General features: G+C 39.9%; 1 protein-coding gene across 1 annotated transcript in view; it reads right to left on the reverse strand.

The window, feature by feature from the left end:
* ccnd2a (cyclin D2, a) overlaps positions 1-21049 on the reverse strand; it is a 172371-nt gene that overhangs the window by 55441 nt on the left and 95881 nt on the right. Inside the window, exon 2 of the mRNA XM_075469362.1 lies at positions 17395-17449. The gene's annotated coding sequence lies outside the window, so the exon portion shown is untranslated. The remainder of the gene's footprint in view (positions 1-17394; positions 17450-21049) is intronic.

A 21049-nucleotide genomic window follows, 5' to 3' on the forward strand; every position in this document is an offset into this window, starting at 1 on the left:
GACTGCAACTGAATTGAAAAATGTATGGTAATTTTTAACAAATGATCACCACCACTCTGTTCTAAAGGAGAGAATCTAATAATGAGACTAATCGCCTTAATGTGTAATGAGCCAGAATGTATTGACTGTCAGTGGTATTGCATTTTAAGGCATGTCTGACATCGGCTAACTGCTTTAATCTTGTATATCAAATCTATGGCTACCACATGTAGCTGTTGATTACCATCTGCATTGCTCTCACCCCACACAGAGTAAATAAAAATCTCTTTGCAACAAATAAAGGCAAGCATGAGTAATAATAATAATATCTTTGCTTGCACTCCTGGGTGCAGACTAATACTGTATGGGAGTCATGTAAAATAATTCAATGTTAAGTCCAAGTTGTGTGGGATTTCCACATTGTCTTAGAATTAAACTTGATTGATTTCATCTTCCCACTTTGTACAATGCACTTTGGCTTGCATTGATTTTGATAATGGAGTTGGAGATATGCCTTCTTCTTTGGCACATTGGATCACCGCGACCTGGTTGACTGAGAATCTACGTGGAAATGATGCAAGAGAGGACACTTTAATAAAAATAAAGTTAGTTGTAATATTTCAGTTTAACACATTTTTAAATTAACATTTCAAAGCACATGAAATTTCTTATATGTATAAAGCCGCAATCATGAATAAATTGGACTTGCCTGTCTCTATCGGGACAAAAAATCTTATATCCTGAGTTTTTCTTGTTGGTGCAGTTGCTGGTTGAGGTTCCGACAAAATTTCGGACAATCCACTTTAGGATTTCTAGCTTGAGATGAGATATACCTATCATATATCAGCGAACATCTGAAATGCACCTTCTGAAATGACGAGCCTACTCTTAATGAAACAAACAATGCTCTTTTTATTCCCCTTTTATCACAAATAGCAAGGTGAATAAAAGGGACTCACTGACTGATAGACGGACTGAAGAGATACAGGAAGTGACAAAGAGAGCGAGAGAAAGTACGAGGGGAAGGGGAGGGCGCTCTGCACAAAGGAGAAGCCTGGATTAAGTCATGAGTGGCAAGCGACATAGGTTGGATTTTTAGTGAGTGAGATCACATCCTTTTCTCTAAACAGAGAAGGAACTCATCCTCGGGTAGACAGAATGGCCAAGCTGAGCCCCGCCACTGTCTGTCTTTCTGTCTGTCTGTCTGTCTGTCTGTCTGTCTGTCTATTCGTGCGTGTGCAACAGTGTGTGTGTGTACAACAAACAGGACATCCATTACTGAGCTGAGACAGCGGCATGCAGCCCTGACCCTGCACACAGGAGGCTCCACACATGTCAGCAAGCTGCACACTGAGGCACATCACCACCGAGTGTGTGTGAGTGTGTTTTTGGGTGATCCTGTGTGGGACGTACTTTACATCTGTAACAATTTTTGAGAGTGTGCCTTCTATTGGTAATCATGTATTACAGTATGACGCCCTGTAAGTATGCAAGTGCACCTTCACACGAAAAGGCTATAACTCTATGAACTGCCTTATCTGTTGATTCAGGAGTCTGAACACTCCCAGCGCTCCTCGAGAAAAAGATGTAAGAAAGTAAGAAATGTATTTAGATTAGCATGTACTGTAAACATATGTTCACACGTGCAGTACATTATTTATTAGATTTTATACAAATTCATTTTCATAGTTACAATTCTACATTTAAAAGGAGCAGACAACGTCAAAAAGAAGTGGCCAATACTATAAGATTTTTAACAAAACATATCTTTTTTTCTATCTTAAAACTGTTAAAAAATGGACATGTTGAGCACAGGTGGGCAGTTGGACATGAATATAACCAAACAGTGTGACGTTAGTGAGAAATGCTCTCCAACTTTCCCCTGGTTCATCAGGGAAACACTACTTCCGTCTTATAGCTTATTCATGGTTGCACGGTTGCATCCGTTTCTGTAGCTCTAAGCTTGGGCAGATTGAAGGATTATGGGAATTTAGCCAACAAAGAGGCTTGGCTGCAGTCGTCCAACAAGTCAACAACACATCACTCATTACAGTGTTCACTACAAAGAGAAGAAAAAGCGTGTAAATCAACTAAGAATGGAAATACACAGATTTCAGACACACTGGTTGTGCTGTTTTTGTTATTTTTAAGTAGTTGTGTCAATTTTTCTACATATTAGCAGAATCGCTCTTTATTGCTTCTGAACTGAAAATATTGGAATATCGTTCAAATACCAGTTTTTTTTTGTTACAAGTCAAATATTGAACAGGAGGAAGAACTCGCTCTTTCCGCTTTGAATCAGTGCGTTTAGTTGTCACCAAAGTACATACAGCCAACAATATTACAAGCAAGCCAAACACAAAACCACCACCAAGGCTGTGACAGCTGTCCTGGCAACGCTGTGACTGGAAGAGCCACTCTGACTGCTGGTGCCTATTTTTGAGCCAGTTCTTACAGTGCTAAAGTGCGACAGACTATCGTCGGCACCTACTGGTTGAAAACAACAATCTGTCAACATAGACAAATAGATAACAGTGTACCAGTTGCCTGACATATTAAAAATGTCAATATTTCCACAGCATGTAACTCCTTACTGCAGTGTGTATTATCCGAGTGCTAGTTGATAACTTGTTAACAGCTCTGCAGCAATGAAAAGGGACAGAGGAACAACACTGTCGCTTTGCATTAGCTGGATCTTTATTTCAACTTCTGAGACACAAAACACAGTGAACAGCATTTGAATAAGAGTTATTCTGAAACCTGGGCCCATCTGGAAACATGATGGCTGATTATGAGTTATTTAACCACCTCAGTATGGATACATTCCTCAGCTGCATCTAACTTCCCCAATGAGTTGGATGCAACTATGACACAACGCCACCTTCTTAAACGGGGAGACTGGTAGCGTAATAATCAGTTTGTTTGGAGCGACTTTGCATAAAAATAAATTGAGAATTTAATCCAAGACTTTTGACAGATTGCAAAAAAATAAATAAACTTGCTATTTGACTGCAATTAATCACCACACACAGTAATATAATAATAGTGATTAAAAACTCTTTTATGTGGAGGGGCGAAGCAAAAGGACCAAAAAGAGTGTCCCAAGATGACGCGTTAGCATGGGAAGAACAAGACATTACGCTGGCTTGAGGGAGCAGAGAAACAGGATGCCATTCATTTTTCAATTTCCAAAGATCAGCAGCCTCCAAAGGAACAAAACAGTGTGGGGAAAGAAATCCTGCACATCAAACTTCACAACAAATAGCACAAACATTACCAAGAGTTATCCATATTTCATGTTTTTATTTATTTATTTTTACATATTTTTGACACTGCCCTTAAAGTGACAATAGTAGCTATAATAGGTAGATGTACATCAGCTAAACTTTGCCTAGAAACAATGCAAACAAGTGTTGACCACAGAGAGACTTAAAGTACTGGACATTGATGTCTGATTTCTGATAATAAAGTGAAATAAAGCAGTATGGACAAATTTCTCAAGATACCTGGCTAGAACATTCATAAAAATGCTTTAAAGGTCCATAATCCAACTTTTGCTGTTGTGAGTCGTACCACAGCAGCAGAATCGGATAGCAACACCTAACTTGCAGCCCTTCAAACACCACCTCTATACCTTTGAAAAACCAGAGTACAAGGTTGGCTTTGCTTTCGGCCTTTGCTAAGACAAGATAGTCCTTTATTAGTCCCACAGTGGGGAGTATCACAGTGTTGCACCAGCAAGGATGGTGAGAAAGAAAAAAATCGGCATATACATAATTTTATGTTTTTAAATGTTCAGAGATTGTGCTGTATTGGTTATAGAACAATAAGAAGGGGTTCCTACACACACAGAGGGAGAATGGCGGAGCTCTCTGGTAAGAGTATCATTACACCACTGTCTCTTCACAGCAAATAATAGTCATGAAGTCATAAGGAAATTTACAAGTCCTAGATTCACTTTCCCAGTCCTCTTTGTCTCTGCAGACATCTAGAACACATGTATTTTCACTGCAATAATTCACACTAGACTTGACCAATAAATGATGGTTGTAGTGACCTCAGAAACAACAGATCTAAGGGGTCCTTTAAAATTCCATCTCATTGTTCATAGATCATTCAAGTCATACAACCTTTCAGAACTTGAGTTGCTTGAGCACTAGTAATGGTGCTGGAAGGACATCAGTGTGAAAATGTCAATAATTTCATGGACATCATTTAAAACAAAACTGTCAGGAAAGGAGTCGTGATAACATTTAATTTGACTTCATAAATTTGAAAACGGTGAAACTGAATGACATTTATGTGTAACACGCTGAGGCTCAAAGTCTCCTGAAGAAAAATGAGCTCGGTGTTCATGGGTCTCTGTGTCTATAAATCTAATTTCTTGAGGGATTTCTATCACAAGATCAGTGAGAAGGATGCCGATTTACTTTCTAAGATTCATGAGACTTACTTTTGTTATTGAAAAGGAGGCAAACATTGAACTGCTGGAACACAACAGGAATGCAGTTCTAATCTTGATCCCTATCACACATGTTTGGTACCTATTGCACAAAAGAAGAAGCACACTGCCTCTCCACTATTGTCATTTCTAGTTATTTATGTAATAATATACTATATAAAAAGCTAATCCAGTTTTGTTTCCTCCCAAACACTACAACTCCCCTCATCCCTCCCTCATCTTTCCATCTTTCATTCCACTTCCAAAACCAAACCAGAAATGACCCCATATGAAGACAACAGGGCAAACTAGGCAACTACCTAGAGTAGTAGCACAAAGTGAAGAAGTCAGGATCAGATTTAGAGGAATTAAGAAATGATGAGATAGGGATAAAACTAATAGAGAAATAATAACATTTGCAACTTGTTACGGGAATTTTCCTCCGCTTTTCCTCTCCCTGTCTGTACAACCTCATGCTACCCTCACTCCACCCCTCTCCAGACTGGGCTTTCACTTTGGGGGGCCCTCAGCTTCCCTCTCGGCTGATCAGGGAGCTTTCAAGGTACCCTGATGGATGCTAATGCCGGACTCTTTCAGATCGTTTTACAGCCGGAGCCTTTGATCTGCCAGCAGGCCTCTCTCCACGGGCTGCCTGTCCTGAGAAAATGTAAATCCCCGCCTTACAGACACCTGTGAAAAAAATACTGCAGAAAGGGGGACAGAAAAATAAGTTACTCTAAAGAAAGGGGGGAAGAAAAGATACAGTATTGTGACATTTGGAAAGAAGGGGGTATAGTTTAGACTGCTGCAGAGTGACAAAGAATGAGATGGAAATTGTGCGGAAATAAGAGTAACTGGCAAAAAAAAGGGAAAGAAGTGTGGAGAATGGAGTTCAGAAACTGAGACATGGCAACCAACAAAGAGGGAAAAGAGGAATGGGTACCACAAAAACAGACAGAAGGCACATGGATGGAGCTAACAGAAAGAAAAGCTACCGCTGCAAAAAAGAAGGAAAGTTAATCTAAGACGCCCAACATGGAAGACAGGAGGAGAATGGCTGAAGAGAGAAAGCAAGATGAGAACAGTGGATGAAAAGTTGGTAAATGGAGAGACAGATGGACAATTTGACTTGGGAAGAAAGAAAAGGAAAGACAGGAAGCGAGCCCAGACAGACATATGAGGCCTTCTGTGCAGCTCAAGGGGCGGATGTGTCTGTGCAGTTGGAAATTTTGGAAGGAAGAAGTGAAAAAGAAAGTGTGATGAAGGGGACTCTAGTCAGCAGAGAGCAGTGACAGCAGTGAAAGAGGACTCCCTCACCAGCAGCAGCAGCAGCAGAGCTCTGAATAGTGGGGCTGCTGCTAGACAGCTGGGTGCAGCTGATCTTTGGACAGACTGTGGAAGAGCGCTTGTCTTCCTGCAGCCAGCTGCTGTGTGCAGAGGCCTGCAGTGACAGCACAAGGCTCAGAATTGATTACCAGAGCTGGCCGTTCAATGGGGTGGATGGATGGAGTGCAGTGAGGTTGACTCCACTGAAGTAGTGTGGACTGTACAGCAGCAGCAGAGCACAGCTGCCACTCACTGTAACCTCTTCCAAAAGACAAAAGAAAAAAATAGAAGAGGGGAGAGTAGAGAGATTGCTAATATTATGATCCTCCCTTTCTCTCAACTGTCTTTCTGCCCTTTCTTCTGTTCCTTCAGCCACTTGAAGTCATCTCTTTTCTTCCCCCAGAGAATGGGAGAGGAAATGGCTGTCTTGAAGAGGAGATAAACTGTACTGAAAAGTGTTGTGAAATTACACGATCCTGAGTCTTGTAATGCTAATGAATACAGAGCTGCTGTGCACTAGCTGTGGCTGTTCTCTTGAGACGAACAGGCCTTGCACCTGCAAACCCTACGCTCTGTTTTTCAGGCTGATGTACAAAAGACCTCTTGTGAGGCAAATCCAGCTCTACTCCCTATTCACTTTTTCATTTTGTTTTGTTTTATTATGTTCATAAAAAGAGTTAATTGTGTATATTTACGATAATAAAAACATTTCTGTGTGCTAAATCAAAACTTCCTGCAGGCCTGAGGTCAAAAATATCTCCACCGACATGGCTAAGGCTCTGTTCCATTTGATCAACACTAGTCTTTTCTTCTGTGTCCACATACCCCTTCATTTTGTCACCCACACACTCCACTGGCCTCTTGTTTCCCTGTACCTTCCTGCTGTCCTATCAAAACAGGAATGATGTCATACTCCTTGTAGCTCCGGATGGGAAGAAAACCAAGCCCAAGGTCCACAGTAGCAGCAGCATCCTCCTGTCTGAATTTCTGCATGTCTCTCTGTATGATCGGGACACATCCGGCCATCCTGACTCCCCTGTGACTCCCCCAGGCCTCTGTGTTAGGAGGAAGGAAGGAAGGCCCTGCAGTCACACAGGAGGGAGGGTTTTGGAGAAAGGAAGGGAGGAAGTGTGAAAGGGTGTCTTAGCTGGAGCTGATCCACTCCATTGGAGCCCCTCACTATAGAAGGGCTGTTTGGACAGGGACAAGGCCAAGCGCAAGTGTGTGTGTATACATGGCTGTGCACCAAAATCATCACAGAGAGCAAAAGAGAGCTGCTGTTTATTGATGGCTCAATTCAAAACATTCTGCATATAATTCTTTCTGGCCTGTTAGCCTGTTGGGGACATTGATGGCACGTGTATGACTCAGGGCTTCTGATTTTACTGCTCATCAGTGGGCGACAGCTAACCAAAGTGGAAATTCGATTGAGTCATCATGTTCAGTGACTGCACAGAATACAGTGTTTAACATCTCGACAGGACGTCCACAGACACACGTGCACACGTAGACACACGTGCACTCTCAGAAAGAAACACACACATCAGCCTAAACTGCTTTCAAGCATTTATGCGTAAGAAAAGTTGTGTGACTTTTGAACGTCTCAGAAAGCATCAGCTCATCATTGCAACGTGAGAGCAGTGATGAGCATTGCTTTGCAGTTTCTGCTTAGTGGTCTCATTTTCAAAGCTGCGTTTACAAGTTCACACAAGAAGCGATTAAAAGCAATATCTGCAAAAGGAAAATTATAATGTTATGGTGGCAGAAGACAGCAAATGCTAGAGAAGTACTAATTCGACCAACGTATCTCTTTTATATTTGGCTTTGTCACTGGAGAGTAGGGAGGAATCAAGAACATTGGAGCGTGATTTGGAAAAATACATTTCCTGATGTGAGCAGAGGATTGACTGGGAGGAAAACTAAGGCACAAAGCCACCGTACCACACTGTTTAATAACTGAAAGTAAGGGGATGTTAAGAGCTGGATGTGTACTCATAATCAATTAATGATTTGGATTTAAATTTGAAAAACACTGTAGTGTTTTAGACAAAATTCCAAACTAATCTGGTGCTCATCTTGGGTATTGGCCTCCCCAGAGTGTTGCATTTGTTGGCAGTAGAGGATGAGGCAAACTTTTTTACAGTGTCAACAAAAAAGTTTGACTAATCTCCCTTTTACAGGTGTAACCGGGGGGGATATCCAACTGACGGAAGTCTGGTTTTTGTTTTTGATCACTTAATACTGCATAAATCCAGCACCAAATAATACAGTGAAATACACTGAAGTGGTTTCAAGTTAAAATGAAAATTTATGTCCTGGTGGGTTAGTGTGCAGTACATCAGAGAAACAGAGAAAAAACAGAGACAGCAAGACAACATTCTTTCCCTATGTTTAAAAAAGCTACTTCAGCATTGTCTGCCAGTTACAATTAAAACTTAAACCATAAATCAACACATCACTTCCTGTATTGGGCCATTATTGTTTTGTTTGATTTATAATTTCTGTCCTTTTTTCTGTGTATTCAGCTGATAAGACTTACAGTTGTGGCTTGAAAAGGCACACCCTTGCCTGCTCTTGTTCAGCGACTAAAAATAAGTGGTGAAGTAATGTGAAAAACACTGCTCTATTTACATTCTGGTAAGTTACAGCCTTTACACGGCCCGCCTGCAGTGTTGAATCTGGGCTAAATGACTGAGGGGAAATTTCACTGCTCTTTTTCTGGCTGAGGGACAGGGAGAAATGGTGAGAAACTGGAGATAGTGTAAAGAGCAAGAGGAAGAACTACGCTAAGAAACAAAGAAGATGGAGAGATGGAGAGAAAATCAATAATGAAGTTGCCTCTTGAGAGAATATTTAATGTAAACGTAATTGGTTGAGAATAAAAAAATATATAAAAGCAAGAGATGCAAGAGCATGATGACAGGAAGAAAGAAACAGCTGTCATCACCACTAGCTATGCGAGTGTGTTTTGTAGCACTTCATTCTTTTGTAATAGCCAATGGGAGTTGGGGATGGAGATAAGAAAGACTACAGGGCGGATGGTGGATACAGATCTCTTTGGGTGAATTTATGAATGATTGGGATCAGAAGGGCACGTGGACAGATGTGTGTGCCCTGCTCAGCCCTGGCAGCCATCTTGCATCTCCACTGACGACATTGCTGTCCTCAAACAGAGAGAATGAGACAGACAGACACAGAGATAAAAACTAAATGCCAAGAGGAGCGCTTGCTCACTGTGGGCATCTGTCAGGTTTTTATGACGTACATTCTTGAAGAGAGAGAAGGTTTTTCTCAATTTTTTCTATTCTCCTGAGTAACTTGACCAATTTGGCGATATGATTTAGACATTTGATCTCACCGTTTTGATATATTATAGGATGAGAACACCATTTTGAGTGTGTAATCCAAGATCTATTTTCAGAGTGAAAGCATGTTCAAAGTCATTGTTCTAATTTGAATTCCTTCAACAGCCCAGAGTAAAGCTTGCCATTTTTCTTCTCCCAGAAACCATGGATACATATGAATCAAACATTACTCAGCAAATACCCTGGAAACATCTACAATCACATGCCTCATTTTGTGTGGACACATCTTATGAACGTGCAAACGAGTCACAATTTGGAGGTTGGGTGGGGGAGTGGAGTACTTTTGTCTGGGTTACCCAAGCTTCCAAGGTTATGCTTTGGGTTAGAGTCACTAAACTGGTGCAGTTCAGGCACGAAAATGACTTAAAAAGTTTTTTGCAACTGTCATGGCTCCAAGCCTCTGTTCTTCCATTATATCACTGGTTGATATCATCTTTGCCTTGATCCACCAATTACTTTCAGCCTTTTAGCTAGCTAAGCTCCGTCTCTTCTGTCTTTCGTTGCCACTGTGCTTCAATATGAGCATTTTGCCAATATGGTTGTTTTTTTTTTATTGAAAAGGGACATGTTCATGTAAGTATAGCTGAATTCTCTACAGGTGTTGTCTTTAAGTTATTTGAATGGTAGTGTTTGGCTTCTAGGTGTTATTCAGGGTTGCAAGATTGAGTGTGTTAGTGCCCCCCCCCCTTCATTAACTTTCCCCAGCTCAGTTTTTTGTTGTATCTATTTGTTGTGTATCTTCAGTTTTTATCACAAAGCAGTAAATCACTTTTCCTTTGACCCTCTCAAACTGGTTTAATGTTACTTTTCCTTTCCAGGGAAAAGGGGCAGCAACCAATTAAAATTTTGCGTATTCCTCAGTCGGTGCAATGCAACGTGGTGGGAGTCTTCTTTTGGCTGAAAAAGTTGGCAATATACATATCCACATTCTTTAGAAATGAAAATCACTGGCCTGGACTGCATTGAGAATAATGATCAGGGCATGATGTATTTGAGTGAGATGATATAAATCCCAGTACATAAAATGTGCAGTGATTTATTTCAAGAAATGCAATATAATATTGCCAGTTATATTTTAATTTCTGTAGAACTGAGTGAAACTATGAATAATTGTGTTTTCATTACCTTATCTTTCATTATCCAAAGACACAGTGGGTTGCCACGTCTAACCTCTTCACCGTGTTGCTACAGTAGCTGTTAAGGGACAAACCAAAACTTGGCTATAGAGTAGTCCTGTCTGGGGGTAATCAAGTGATCCCAATTTGCACTTTGAGCTGTTTGATCTATCTACATTCTCGAATAACAAATTGTCTTAAACTACCATGTAAATGAAAATTACAATTATGATAACTTTTTGGCTAAATCTGTTTTCCAGTATGAGACGGAAAAAGAATTGACAAAGTTCTACTGTTGATCAGAAGAAATCGAAATTAAAGTTTTAATCTTTTTTTTTTTTAAAGGTCAAAAAAAGACTTCTTATTACAAAACAGAAGAAAGAAAAAAACTCTACCTCAAGGACATTTTCTGGGATCTGCTGCAACAATAAGCCATTTTTTCAACAGTTAAGTACATTGTTGATTGTTTTTTTGCAGAAGAAAACAACTTTTGATAGAACAGAAATATAAAATCAAAGAACACATTTGATTTAAAGCATTTTACATTCTGTGCTTAGAGTGATTATTTTTGACTCGTTAAAAAAGTGGATCTACTGTAGTGTTTTGAGAAAAGACAATGTGTAAACATAGACCTGGAAAAACAGTTCCATGCAGCATGAATATCTTTGACAATCTTGTTTTAAGCTGGAAACAATTTAGAAGCCTTGGGTGAGTAAAATAATCACGTAACACAGCCTTGATTAAGCCACTTAGGGACTGATGGAGAACAAAATGGTTTGATACGGATAGCTAGTTTGAGGTCTGTGCACGGAAAGAGGCCAATCTTTATTTCACTCCATTTATGTCAATTATCGTCACTTCTCTGGTATTGTAAATTGATATAATGTCACAGCAGTCATGGGAGCAAGACTGGAGGTGAGCAATGCCCAACCAGCTGATGATGAAATAGAGCAAGGGCTAAATCATGTATTTTGCTACCACTAACCCTACCTTCACCTCCCAAAGCTCTGATTGGGAACATGAAGAAAAAGAAGTTTGCTTCCATCTTATCTGCAGGAAATAGCATTAGTCAAAATTGTACTCTTGGGTTGGAGCTTGAAAGAGATGGCATGGCTGCAGCCATCATTAGTTCTGTCCCCCGACGTGCGGCCTGCCTCTGATCCAGAGCCAGGGCTGGACAGGAAGGCAGAAGGTGGGCAGGAGAGGGTCGGCAGCCATGGGTGGGCTTCACCGCTTGGGCTTTGCTAATGGGCTGGCAACCATCAACCTGGTATGTCGGTATGCAGGCCACCACTGCTTGGGCTGACGTCAGAGGGGGTTTAAATCGTCCAGAGCAAATGACTGAGACAAAAGAATATACAGAAGCTCACCTTAGCATAATTTCTGCCATTTTCACTGACCGTCCATTTCTCTTCTTCCCATTCCTGAGTGAATTGGAGCCAATGGAGCATCAACCATACAGAGTTAACTCTGCTCTGGTTTAATCACTGTGCTTTCTGTGTCCATGTTTCCATGTTTCCTCCTTCTCACAGGGAGGAAAACAGTTTCTCAGCTCACTCACATCCCACAATGCCCTCCACAGCTACCAATGAGAACTAAGTCTTTTCCCAGCAGTTTCCACATCAGCAGCTATTTTTCCCATGCTCTTCTTTCAGAAGACCTATTTGGGGCAGTTGGGCTATCAAACCAGCTGAGAATGAAGAAAAATAACTCTTTGAGAATTCAAGTTGCAAACACAATCAGTTCAATAGGCAGAAATCACTTCTAAATTTAACTACATTATTGTTTCAAACTGTGCTCACTTCTTTGTATTAGCTTTGAAAGTTTTTTTTAACAAGCCTCTGCAAGCACCACTCTTTTTTTTTATGATACTGAAGTGTGACATGATATTTCCTGTGCTTTCCGAAACAATGACATAATTGAAAAGTAGCATTTGCCGCCTGTTATGTGACCACCGTGTAAGAGTAAATGGTTTGTTTGGCACTGAGGCAGACAAACAACATGCCGTTCAGATTAACAGCCTTGTCAATGAGACAGGAATATCACCTTTGCCGTGAATATTTAATGCACAACTCTCAGGGGTGTGCTGCATCTACCAGCCCAAAGAAAGAGCTGGCAGACCCAGAAGCAGCTGACACTCAACATCCAGCATTGTACAAAACTTTAGTGTTATGGGTTAAAGCACATTTGGGTGAAAGAAAACAAGAAGGCAGAAAATTTATATAAAGAGGATCTTTGATGTTGTAAAAAGAGGTTATCACAACACACACACACAATTTTGCAGGATGTGACACTACAACACAGTAGGCTATTGGGTGGTTTATCAGAGGAAAACTATTAGTACCCCTAAGAATTCTGTCCTCATGTCCCCTGAGGGAGAAAGATAAAGGAAGCCATCGATTTTTTCCACTATAATCCCTGGGAAGGATCGACCTTCTGTTTTCCCTTTTGGGTGTTGAGTGTTATTTTTCTTAACTTTTCCAAGGGCCTATTAAAGAGCTATTTTTGGGGCATTAGTGAGTTAGTCTCATCAACTGTAGCATCAGCAAAAAGTAGTTGTTTTAGCCTCCACATCTCAAGACTTTGGCCTAATCTCTTAGCATCACCATATTCGTCATCACTATATTTATCTGTTGATCTGTCTTAACATAATTTGACATCTGGTATTTGATATTGGTTGATAGTCAACTTGTTGGACACAATCGGCCGATGAGCAAATAGGATAACATCACCCCATGGCATTGTCTAAAATTCTTTAGGTGTGTCCTGGTTGTGTTGCCTCAAACTGAAACTATTTATTTAAATTTAATTCTACTGGGCACAAAAACATTTTGTTGGACCATGTAAGCACCAAAAAGTAATTGGCTCAACAAGCTAAAATGTAATCTCACCAATTTAATCTTTTTTTTTACTCAAAGCATTTTTTTGTCAGAGGTTGTAGAGAAATAGATGAAAGACTGATAACTCATTCATTTTTATTGTTTTCCTGACATTAAAGGGATAGTAAATGGAAAAAAGAATCAGCTGTTGGCCATTGCTCAAATTATTGCTTTTTAATTACTTTTATGAGCAGACTTTACTTAGAACTGCACTGATTCCCAAAAAAAGTAGGTATAGAGCATAAAAGAATCCAATGATTTGCAAATGATATAAACCCTACAATTATCTGAAAGTAGTAAAAGATCAAATCAAATGTGGTAACTTCGACATTTTAAACTTTATTACTTATTTTGAATTAGATGCCCTATAAAAGACAAGTTGGGACTGGGCATGTTTACCACTGTGTTGCCATCAACTGTTCTTTTAGCAAGACTGTCAATTTGGGAACTGAGAAGATCAAAAACTTAGTTTGACAGAAAAATGTTAAAATATTTTCCAATCTAGTCTGATATAAGATTTCCGATATCCAACAATTTATCTAATATATGTAGTGTTATTTACTTTAAATAAAAACACAGGGTAAAATCTTTGACAATTAATCTGTAATTTCTAAGTATCTGTTTAAAATAAGCCACACCATATGGCTAATGCGTAACAAGAAAAACAATAATATGTACAAAGAGACCTTTGTTGGTGTTGGTGCAAGAACCAACCAAGTTGCTTCCATTAAAAAGGGGTATCAAAGACCTTAAATAAGTCACTAAGTTGACAGCAGTGATAATACGTGTCCAAAGAACAAATATATACAAAAACCACCATCAAATCAAGGCTAGCAAGGTCTCTAAAGGGGCTTTTCGTAACATTCAACCTACAACACTTTGAGGAAACTGGATCAGTAATGTCCAAAGTGTGGTCAGTTAGACCTAATGGGATGATCATTACAAGTTTGGTTCACTGAAAAATAGAGGAGAAACTTTTTCACAGTCAAGACTTTCACAAGAATGCTGTCTACTAGGCTCTGAGGAGGAGCAGATGTCCCTCATTGTCTTCTCATAAGTGAGAACACTTGGCATGGGCTAAAGCTGCAATTATGCTCAAAACATTAGTTATCGTGTAAACGATTTATGACCTCAACAAAGCACCATAACTGTTTCTACTGGTACACGAGAGGCTCTGCACTTGTTGAAGTGTTCACCTTGTGGTCAACAGTGGTCATTGCTACTTATAAAACAACACTGTGACGCCACAGGAATAGCACCAGAAACACTTGCATGAAGTATCTGCTTTACTTCTATGGTTTTTTTTGCAATAATTGTACCTCCTTGGTGTTTGAGGGGTTGCACAGATACCAATAGAGAAAAACCTGCTGGCACACTTTTCTCTGCTGTTCAACCCATTTTGAAGTGCATAAAGGCAGGTGTTGTGACATAAAAGTTTGCAGACGCCACCTTTTGTAGGCATCAGTAAAGGCACGTATAACCTTTACTTTAGACAATTTGTAGTTGTGTGTAACAGTTAATAACCACAAATAGTATCAGTACAAGAAATGTACAAAAACAAATGTAGGAGAATGATGCTGCAGTATTTAAAAATTACAGTGTTGGGAATATTCTAATCTGGGGTCGTTTTACTTCATTGAGACAGGCTGCACTCTCTGGTCTTGATCTTTTTGCAGTAGAATCTATATACTTTCAGGATCCCAAACACATCTCAGTGCTTTGTGTGAACTACTTGAAGAATAAAAGCGGACCAAAGAAGACTGGGTATAATGGACTTTTCTCCAAAGTGACAGTTAACCTCAACCCCAGAGAACATTTACGGGGGGTCTTAAAGGCTGAACAAGCCAAGAATTCCTGACATCACAAGACTCTCCTTGAGACATTGTCAAACCTTGCTGGGGTAACATGGGTTTTGCACAAATGTGGAAGTCTATGCAGCATGAGAACTGAACCAAACATCTGTACACACAGCATGTCAAAGCATGACAAATGCACCAGCCACAAATAATGGTTAAACACAGAAGTTGGTGTGAATCAGCAGTAAAAGTGGTCTGATTAACTTAAATAACCTGCACAATACAGCTGATTTTGAAACCTATGTGTTTTAAACCTATATAAAAGATGGGCTGATAAGAATGTCAGAGATGTCAGCACTGGTCATGACAGCAAGCAGAATGGATGTGACATTTTGAAGATGAGAGGAAGTCAGGCAGCATCTGTGTGTGCATTCTACTGGTGTGTGTGTGTGTGTGTGTGTGTGTTCGACATTCTTCCTTTGATATACCTCACATCTACGGCTGCTTGTGTTTGCACAAGTGAAGGATGATATAGAGCAGGTAAAACATCTACATGAAGAAAATCAATGCTCCAACCCACACAAGCAGATCTCTACATTACATTACTGTACATTACATACTAAATAAGTACTAAATAAGGAAGCACATACCAGTGTCACAAGTTTTTGTCCCATTTAGATCAATACTGAAAGTTTCTACAGTTACTTTAGCTCATATAACTCTTGAAACTGAATGCGAATTAAATAAGACACTTCAGCGCTGTAGCAGCACATGCACTAGAAGAATTTAATTTAGAGTGAGTGGATTAATGTATGACTCACTTTCTGTTTGTACATTTAATCAGCACAAAAAACTCACCTTGAGTTAGCATCAGTGGCTCTAATTATACACAACTTTTGCTTAATGTGTGTGTGGGAATGACTGAGTGAAAGGAGATTTTTGTATAGCGCACTGAGCTCCACCTCTGTACTACTAGCCCTGCGTTTGGCCAGCTGTGAGGATTAAGGCAGCTGCAGTGAAAACCCTTACAGGGAAACTTTGTGATCACAAGTGTTCTGCTGCTGCTGCTGTTGATGATCCAGAAGAGCAAAGCACATATCAAAAGTGTCAAGACATTCTGAGAACAGCAACTTGACCCAGGAGGGCACCATAATGCTGAACTACACCAACAGTTTTTTTGTTTCTTGTGTACCTTGATCAGTGGATGAAATCCTTTCTAAATTACGGTGAAAGTTTCAGGAAGATGAGCTGCTTTATCATTTATCACATATTAAACTTCCTTAGGAACTATTGCGGCAACTTTTGAATCTGATGAGTTTGTTGACTTACATGAGCCATTTATCATGCATTTATTTCGTAACACATTGTATAGCATTCATAATTGATAAAAAAATAAAGAATATCAGACAACCTTTATGCTTTTTTATCTCTAAATGGCCTAACAAAAGTTAGTGTGAGGCCAACACAGAACACATTGTTCTTGTTAACATCATTGCTGACAAATGCTCATTACATCGTAGCTTTTAGTAGCAAATACATTTTAAATATCAATTCAAAAAGAAAATAAGTTCTGGGGTGTCAATAATTGAAAAAGAAAAAACACCTTAAGCTAAAGTTTACAGGAATCTAAGCTTGAGGGGTTTCGATGGCAAAGAAAGACAGAGTAGTGCTATCATATCATTCTGATACTGAAAATGACAGAAACAAGGTCAATTATAGACTCAGACCTTTACCTCACGAAAATCAACTTCTGTTTAAGAGAATCATACAACTGCAGAGGACAAGATGCATGTCAAAAGAGCCCGACATGATGAGGTAAACCTGACCTGAGCAACATTCGTCAATGAACTATTTAAACATGTGATTCTGAAACTATTGTCAACATCAACCCAACTGTAGGCAGTTTAGTCCTTCCTATAAGTTACAAATTTAGTTTCATTTCTAAAGTAAGATCACACAAGCTGCAATGAGCAAAACTTTCCACTACTGTTTTCAGAAACAACCATGACATGAAAACGACAAGTAGACTAAAGCTATTCAAGCTCCAGCAAGAGACAGACAAGCTTGTGAGTCTGGTTACAATCAAAACAAAACTACAAGGCCAGCAGTGCTATGACCTATTGTTAAGAGAGATGGTGGCATCTGGGGATAGCAGGGGGATCCACTGAGACAAACTATGCAATGAGGGAATGACAGAAGGCCGTTCTAACAAATAAATTCTTTCTTATCTTAGGTGTCTCACTTGTATCGACACAGAGCTGCGCAACCTCAGCATATACATTTTTTGATGACACACATATCCAGTCGAACATCATCTCAATCTTAACTTGTGTCTGTTGATAGACATCCCAGGAATCATTCAGAATATGGTTATCAGCCTGTTTGAAACGACTGGCCTGAGATCAGAGACTTTGACACATTAAAAACAAGGGTCCAAGACAAGAAACTTGTCATATGAATCAGCTCACAGCAAAAACAGGTAATTCATCGTACCTTAGAACGCCTCGAGGAAAACGCCTGACCACACACAACTGGTAGGATCCCATTCCTAGAAGACACATTGGTGAAGTGATGAGGTTAAACAATATCACATCATGACAATCAAACTTTGCTGATGACAGTGTGAACAGTGGTATTTGTAATTAATTTGATACAACTGGTTTCCAGCTAGGGATGGGGATCGAAAACCAGTTCTTGTTGAGAACCGGTTCCCAGTGTTTCAATTCCTTGGAATCGTTTGCCAATTTTGAAAACGATTCCCTTATCGATTCCAATGGGTGCGAATGACGTCACCACGCACATTGCGTGGCGTGCGTAAGCCACGTAATGTGCTTGGTGGCACTCTTTCTTAGGAAATACTACCAACATGCAGAAACATTTGCGCACACAGCATGCAATAACTATAAATGAATGTCGCGTTTTCGATCCGCTCCGGACTAAAGTTAGTGAATCTCAACCCAGCAGCAGCAGCAGCAGCAACGTTAGCATGTCCTCGCCGGCTAATACTGCAGGTAACTAACTAACTAACAAACACTGCCTATCATGTTAGCGCCATTTGCCTCATTTCAAAACCTGCTATTAGTAATGGTTAACGTTAAATTAATGCCTTCCCATGTATTACATTTTGATGAAATCATGAGAGACATGAGAGAGTCTGACTGGCTCAGAGCCAGAGGCTGGCAGTACTACCTCCAGTTCACGACTACCTCTAGCTTCTCCTTTCACCGAAGCAGGGAAGAGTAAAATGACCCAGGCAAGGATAGACGAATGTTACAAAGCAGTGACTTCATTTGTGGTAACAGGCTTGCACCCATTTCCCACAGTAGATGCCCCTGAATTTCGGTAGGGGAATGTGTTCAATTGTATGCTAAGTCAGAGAATGTCAAAGTTGCATGTTTTCCTCTAAGTTAACCAGGTGTTTCACTCAGTAATTCATTCCCATTATATATTTTCTAGGGAGATGACAAAGATTCTCAACCCTAAGTATAATTTATGTTGTATTTTGTTAATTTCTACAGAAGAATATTTATTTTATTATTATTGAAATTTTCCATTTATTTTCAAAACAAATCATTTTTTCTGGGGAACCACTGGCACCCCATCAAGGAGCCCTAGGCTGTGGGCCTCTTAACACCTCACTGTTGTTGGGTTTGTAAGGTCTTGACTCATGTTACTTCTAAACTAAACAAAGTTGATGCTAATCGACCTGTTTGTTGTCCCTTTTCCCCCAAACGAGAATTTTGGAATCAATAAAGAACCAAATCGTTAAGCAGAATAAAAAATGGAATTGGAATCGTAAAAATCTTATAATTCCCATCCCTAGTTCCAGCTTTGGAAATTCCTTTTGCTTAAAGTCGGACTAAACGAGCTATACCGCTTTCTGATTGTTGTAAAAATAAACTGTTTATGTGTCATACTCTCTAGAGTCCTGCTGAGTAGGGTTTCTTTACAATTCAACTAAATGTGGCATTTACAGCTGAGTTTTCCACAACGTAACTTTAACAAAAATATGCCTTATCACATGAAAGTAGATTTCATACTAGTTTCAGTTTAGCGAACACTGAAGGTGGATTAATACTTTATTCTGCTATTTTGTTCTCCTCACTCAAGGCCTTATCACTCATCACAATGACTTGGACGAGAAGCGTGGATTATTCCACAAAGGAGCTGATTGACTTTATGCAAGGTCTCCTTCCTATCAGGTGTAATCTCCTGCTCTCCCCATAGAGATCACCTATGTGAGCGACACAGCGAAGCCTAAGGCCCTTTCACCACGGTGGCTCGGGGAGCTAGCTTCACTTCCGAAAGGTAATGCCCCCCCCTCCCCCTCAGGTCCTGCAGTGTTTCATTTAACAGTAGGAAAAGGTTGAATTCCCCCAGAGGGAAGTACAAGGAGTGACTGAGGGAGTGAAGGAATGATGGAAGGCGGGGAAAGAGTTCTATGGAAGCCAGTGAGATGTGAAGTTGTCAAAACACATATTTTCTTTTTTTTCCCCAGAGTGAACACACTGAGAACAAAAAAACACAGGTGAAAAGTGGAGGTATGAATTAGATCCCTCATTCTTCAGAAGTCAGGAAATGGGTTTAGATGAATGATGAGTAAGGAATCCAGGACTTAAGTTCCACCATTGTCTGAGAGGGCTTTTTAAATATCTGCCATTATCCAGCACTGTCTTTGAAACCCGAGCTCCTGGCTGAACACATCACTTATGCACCTCAAGACGAACAAGTGCAAGAAAAAAAACAGGAATCTTAATTAAGTGGAACGTTTCTATTTGCTTTGTCATGTGACTCTACCCAAACCAGTCTGATGGAATCTGATAATATTCATTACAGTTGACAAGTGGCAGCTCTTCCACAGAAGTTGTAACTTCCTCTTTCTCTTTGAAACTCTGTCATAACATTTATGCACTTTCTTTTGTCTTTTTTACTCTTCCGGACTAAGTCTGCTGACAGTTAGCTACCAGGTTTAAGGTCTGATTCATACTCTGAATTAACAACCACCGCGGCGACAGGCCACACTTAGAGCAAGCAAATGCTTCAGTGGAAGGGGAATCTCCCTTTCTGAACAATATTACACTCATTAGTTCTTCAAACAGCCTTTAAAGAGCCTATGCTGAAGGAGATAAAAACAGTAGCTCTGTTGTCAACTTATTGGTGTAGGTGCATTTGTTACACAATGTTAACAGTTCGTCCAGGTGGGTGACAACAAAGACAAAACATTGAAGGTAGAGTCCCAGACCTATTGTGGCTCTCTAATCTCTCCTTTCTGACATACACTTTGATTTGTGAGTCACTCCAAAGCCTGTGTAAACAGCCCATCCCGTCACCACCCAAGAAAAACCTGAGAGTAACATTCAGTCAACGCTTTAGTCTCCCCCAGCGTTTGTTCAAGGAGGTTCACCTGTCTTTTCAGCCCCAGGTTAATTGGAAAAAAAAAAATCCCTTGATTGGCAGACTCCAGTGTCCTCTCCACTCCTCTTTGTGAAATGGTTTATTTGGGGGCTTGTTAGAGAAGAAGAATTCACCCTCTCTCTTTGTCCCCCGCTAGCTTGACTGCACAGATGTTCCTACACAGAGGTCGGGGCACACACTGACTTATAAATGCATGAAAACACAAAATCACACAGTGTCGACAGAGATGTTTCAGATCATTAAAGATAGAGACAGGATAAAGAGGACATAGAAAATTACAGAGAATGAGAAAGAATGGGAGAAAGAAGAGAGAGAAAGTAAGAGCTACATTCAGTCAAAAGGACAAAGCCACAAATTCCTGTCCAGTTTTTCAAGTTAGTATCATTTGATCTGAAAGAAGGGAGATCTTACTTTGATAAAGCATAACATCATGTTTGAATATAATGTGAATCAAAGTCAAAAGTAAGTAACCCTTGCAGGTAATGCATAATAGGCCTGCCACATAATTAATCATCAACAATTATTTGAGATAACTGCGATCATGTCGGCATAATTCACCTGTATGTAAAAAGCTGGGTGAAACTAATAGAAATGTTAGATTTACAATATTTGATAGACTTGAATCGCTGATATGTTTTATATAGTCATGTTCTTGTATTCATTTCCACTAAATGGCTTTTATTACTAATAAGGGTAATGTAAATCATTATTAACCTGGGAAATAACTTCAAAT

The sequence above is a fragment of the Odontesthes bonariensis genome, chromosome 7, assembly GCF_027942865.1.
Source record: "Odontesthes bonariensis isolate fOdoBon6 chromosome 7, fOdoBon6.hap1, whole genome shotgun sequence".
NCBI classification, from domain to species: Eukaryota; Metazoa; Chordata; class Actinopteri; order Atheriniformes; family Atherinopsidae; genus Odontesthes; species Odontesthes bonariensis.